Genomic DNA, 5,749 nt, shown 5'->3' with positions numbered 1-5,749 from the left:
TAGATTTTTAGGTTTTTTAAAAAATATCATTTTAGAGAATAAACTAAATACCAATATATATGTCTTTTTACAGCTAATCAAATTTTCACTGATTCCTGATGAAAGGAGAAAAATAATAATAAAAAAGTAGTGAACTTTACATAACACTGATTTATCCAATTTAAAGGGTCATCTTTTATGAGACTATATCTTTTCTGCTTTTTTGTATCAAAATTATTTCTTTTATGAAATAATGATGGTGGTTGACATTCAGTTCTGTTCAGTTCAGTCACTCAGTTGTGTCTGACTCTTTGAGACCCCATGAATCGCAGCACGCCAGGCCTCCTTGTCCATCACCAACTCCTGGAGTTCACTCAGACTCACGTCCATCAGGTCAGTGATGCCATCCAGCCATCTCATCCTCTGTTGTCCCCTTCTCCTCCTGCCCCCAATCCCTCCCAGCATCAGAGTCTTTTCTAATGAGTCAACTCTTCACATGAGGTGGCCAAAGTACTGGAGTTTCAGCTTTAACATCATTCTTTCCAAAGAAATCCCAGGGCTGATCTCCTTCAGAATGGACTGGTTGGATCTCCTTGCAGTCCAAGGGACTCTCAAGAGTCTTCTCCAACACCACAGTTCAAAAGCATCAATTCTTCGGCCCTCAGCTTTCTTCACAGTCCAACTCTCACATCCATACACGACCACTGGAAAAACTATAGCCTGGACTAGACAGACCTTTGTTGGCAAAGTAATGTCTCTGCTTTTGAATATGCTATCTAGGTTGGTCATAACTTTTCTTCCAAGGAGTAAGCGTCTTTTAATTTCATGACTGCAGTCATCATCTGCAGTGATTTTGGAGCCCCAAAAAATAGTCTGACACTGTTTCCACTGTTTCCCCATCTATTTGCCATGAAGTGATGGGACGAGATGCCATGATCTTAGTTTTCTGAATGTTGAGGTTTAAGTCATCTTTTTCACTCTCCTCTTTCACTTTCATCAAGAGGCTTTAGTAGCATAGGAACCTGGAATGTTAGGTCCATGAATCAAGGCAAATTGGAAGTGGTCAAACAAGGAGGCCTGGCATGCTGCAATTCATGGGGTCACAAAGAGTCGGACACAACTGAGCAACTGAACTGAACTGAACTGAATACAAGTATCTGGCCCCTCATGCATCTACAAGCACTGAAATTGCTGGATATTACTTTTTAAGAAGAAGACACGTTGGAATACACTGAATCTTTAAACACTTGGAGAAATCCAACTTGTCTCAAACCATGAATAATCAATAAGTAAAACTAGTCATAGCTTTCAGAGACCCCAAGGACCCATTGCAAAGAACGTCAAGCTAGACTAAGGTCTCTGACAGTCCAGAAAGTTACAAAGAGGCTCATCTGAGATTCAGAGAAGATGCTCCATGGAACATTTTATTTGTGTGGTACCAGAATTCCTAGTTCCTTCTTAGTGAATTGGAATCCTGGTAATAGACTCTTTTCTTAGGGGACCTATATGCATTAGAATGCTTTCTGCTATGTGTAACAAAAGCCTGACTCAAAGTAGCTTCAACAATAAAGAAATTCATTATTCCACCAAATCAAACTCTAAGAGGCAGAGTAGGCTTCCAGGTTCGTGGATTCTTTAGGGAAGCACGGTTATCAGCAACCCAAGAAACTTTCCACCACTCTATTTTGGAAGAGAAATACAGTTATCTCAACTGGCCTTGAATATTTATCAGGGATTGATGAATGCGATTGTGAATATGTGAATATGAATCAGTTTTGTTTACTGCAGGGTTTTTGAACCCTGAACGTAAAATAGAACTCCTAATTCTAACCCAGGGTTTCTTTCCTGACTTTTAAGGTAAATTCATAAAATTGAAATTAAGAGTGAGAACTGGCTGGCCAGCTACCTACCTACCTATATGGGCCTCCCTGGTGGCTCAGATGGTAAAGAATCTGCCTGCAATGCAGGAGTTCAATTCAGTTCAGTCACTCAGTCGTATCTGACTCTTTGCAACCCCATGAACCACAGCACGCCAGGACTCCCTGTCCATCACCAACTCCCGGAATTCACCCAGACTGGCATCCATCGAGTCAGTGATGCCATCCAGCCATCTCATCCTCTGTCATCCCCTTCTCCTCCTGCCCCCAATCCCTCCCAGCATCAAAGTCTTTTCCAATAAGTCAACTCTTCACATGAGGTGGCCAAAGTACTGGAGTTTCAGCTTTAGCATCATTCCTTCCAAAGAAATCCCAGGGCTGATCTCCTTCAGAATGGACTGGTTGGATCTCCTTGCAGTCCAAGGGACTCTCAAGAGTCTTCTCCAACACCACAGTTCAAAAGCATCAATTCTTTGGCGCTTAGCCTTCTTCACAGTCCAACTCTCACATCCCTACATGACTACTGGAAAAACCATAGCCTTGACTAGACAGACCTTAGTTGGCAAAGTAATGTCTCTGCTTTTGAATATACTATCTAGGTTGGTCATAACTTCCCTTCCAAGGAGTAAGCGTCTTTTAATTTCATGGCTGCAATCACCATCTGCAGTGATCTTGGAGCCCAAAAAAGAAAAGTCTGACACTGTTTCCACTGTTTCTCCATCTATTTCCCATGGAGTGATGGGACCGGATGCCATGATCTTTGCTTTCTGAATGTTGAGCTTTAAGCCAACTTTGTCACTCTCCTCTTTCACTTTCATCAAGAGGCTTTTTAGTTCTTCTTCACTTTCTGCCATAAGGGTGGTGTCATCTGCATATCTGAGGTTATTGAGATTTCTCCTGGCAATCTTGATTCCAGCTTGTGTTTCGTCCAGTCCAGCGTTTCTCATGATGTACTCTGTATATAAGTTAAATAAGCAGGGAGACAATATACAGCCTTGATGTACTCCTTTTCCTATTTGGAACTAGTCTGTTGTTCCACGTCCAGTTCTAACTGTTGCATCCTGACCTGCATACAGATTTCTCATGAGGCAGGTTAGGTGGTCTGGTATTCCCATCTCTTGAAGAATTTTCCACAGTTTATTGTGATCCACACAGTCAAAGGCTTTGGCACAGTCAACAAAGCAGAAGTAGATGTTTTTCTGGAACTCTCTTGCTTTTTCGATCATCCAGTGGATGTTGGCAATTTGATCTCTGGTTCTTCTGCCTTTTCGAAAACCAGCTTGAACATCTGGAAGTTCACAGTTCACATATTGTTGAAGCCTGGCTTGGAGAATTTTGAGCATTACTTTACTAGAGTGTGAGATGAGTGCAATTGTGCAGTAGTTTGAACATTCTTTGGCATAGCTTGTCTTTGGGATTGGAATGAAATCTGACCTTTTCCAGTCCTGTGGCCACTGCTGAGTTTTCCAGATTTGCTGGCATATTGAGTGCAGCACTTTCACAGCATCATCTTTCAGGATTTGAAACACCTCAACTGGAATTCCATCACCTCCACTAGCTTTGTTTGTAGTGATGCTTTCTAAGGCCCACTTGACTTCACATTCCCGGATGTCTGGCTCTAGATGAGTGATCACACCATGGTGATTATCCGGGTTGTGAAGGTCCTTTTTGTACAGTTCTTCTGTGTATTCTTGCCATCTTTTCTTAATATCTTCTGCTTCTGTTAGATCCATACCGTTTCTGTCCTTTATCGAGCCCATCTTTGCATGAAATGTTCCCTTGGTATCTCTAATTTTCTTGGGGAGATCTCTAGTCTTTCTCATTCTGTTCTTTTCCTCTATTTCTTTGCATTGATCGCTGAAGAAGGTTTTCTTATCTCTTCTTGCTATTCTTTGGAACTCTGTATTCAGATGCAATGCATGAGACCCAGGTTCAATTCCTAGGTTGGGAAGATTCCCCTGGAGAAGAAAATGGCAAACCCATTCCAGTATTCTTGCCTGGAGAATTCCATGGACAGAGAAGCCTGGCTGCAGTCCATGGGGTCGCAAAGAGTCAGACCCAACTGAGCTACTGACTCTTTCACTTCTTTCACCTACCTCTATATAGTCCTCTGGAGACTCTCCAGTGTAGTCATAACACAGTTCTTGAGTTCTAAATGAAAGCCTGAGACGAGGTGTTGTGGGAGAGCACTAGTTAAAAAATACAATGCTTGAGGAAAAGCCTTTTTTTTTGGAAGTCTGTGGCAGAAAATCTACCAGAGGGGAAGGACACCTAACCTAATTTTAATGAACCTAGCTTAATTTTAACAAATAATACAACATAAATTGATGAACAATTTTGTATTCCACTGGCTAGTCAGTAATGGATTCAGTGAAGAGATTCTGGAACTAATGAATAAACTGAGCATTAACTTACCTTTCATCAAGAATATATGAGCTAACTAGCTATATACTATGGGCAACATTTTTCTTTCTCTTTATTTTAATTTGTTTTTGGTCATGCTGTGCAACTTGTGGGATTTGGGATTTTAGTTTCCTGACCAGGGACTGAAACCAGTCCTCAACAGTAATAGCTCAGAGTGCTAAGCATGAACCACCAGGGAATTCTCAACAATATTTTTCTTAACTTATTTCTTATTTATTGAGGTATTTTTTTTAACTGGGAAATATTTTGACAACCCAATTTATTACATATACTAAAACTTACAATGCATGCTAAAAAGAGAAACTCATAGATGAATTACTGAAAATGAAACACTGATGTTACTATAGAATTATGTTAGTGTTTTTGGACATGTACATTTGTCTCAGTCATGTGAATTGCTTCTTCAAAGATAAGAGGATGGAAAAGTAGAGAATTTCATTTCTAGAAGAAGATGAGTGTGTAACTTCTGTTGAATAAGAATAAAAATTTCCTCTAGTTGATGAAACTCTCATTCAAGCCACATATTTACTGTCTAGTCTCCCTAGCTTTGGGTAGAATATAAATTTCTAAGAAATAGACAGGGAGAATGCTGGATTTGCATACAAATGTTGGTGCTTTTGCCAAATGTAGCTATTCAATGCAGGAAAGCTATCTCAGGAGCTGACAAAACAGATTTGAATAATGGCATCTTGGGATTAGAAAAGACCATATATTTCCATCTGATGCCTGCATTGTGTTCTAAAAATAATTACAAGTTAATTTTTACAATTTAATATTTTAATGCACATATTTTGGTGAAACTTTGAGATTCAGCATCCTATGTATTAATTTAGTTGACTATCCCTTTGACACTTAATAATTCATTAATTTGTTCAACAAATTTAATATCTGCCAGCAGGCACTGCTCCAGGCACTGGGAACAGAGCAGAAGACAGAAAGGATACAATCCTTGTCCTTGGGTAGATTACATTCTTGCGGGGGTAGGGTGGACTGGGGTGGGGAGGGGAGTGGCATGGAGGCAGGAAATACCCAAGCAAATGACCGAACAAGGTAATGTTAAACAGTAACAAGGCAATGGGACAGGATGATAAGATTAAGAGTGATACAAGAAAGCAATACAAGCTGGTTAGAGAAGGGCCCTGAGGAAGTGATATTTGAGCTGAGACAGAAATGATGCAAAAGAGGCAGTCATGTGCACAAAAACCTTCATTCTAACCAATATCAATAATATGTACAAAGGAATACTGCTGCTGGAGCACCAGGCCTTATTCCTTACAGCAGACTGGCACTCAAAAACTTGTTTAATTGAAAAATGTCACATTTATAATAAAATACAACTGTAGATGTTCATTTGTTTTGCAAAATATGGGCACGTTTAGCAGGTGCTTCAAGTTGCTACAGTCTATTGTCTGGATTGGGGATCACTAAGAACTAGGGGAAGAAGTGGTAATTCTTAACTTCTATAATTG

The sequence above is a fragment of the Ovis canadensis genome, chromosome 2 (genome assembly GCF_042477335.2).
Source record: "Ovis canadensis isolate MfBH-ARS-UI-01 breed Bighorn chromosome 2, ARS-UI_OviCan_v2, whole genome shotgun sequence".
NCBI lineage: Eukaryota > Metazoa > Chordata > Mammalia > Artiodactyla > Bovidae > Ovis > Ovis canadensis.
Note: the sequence above shows the minus strand (reverse complement) of the source record.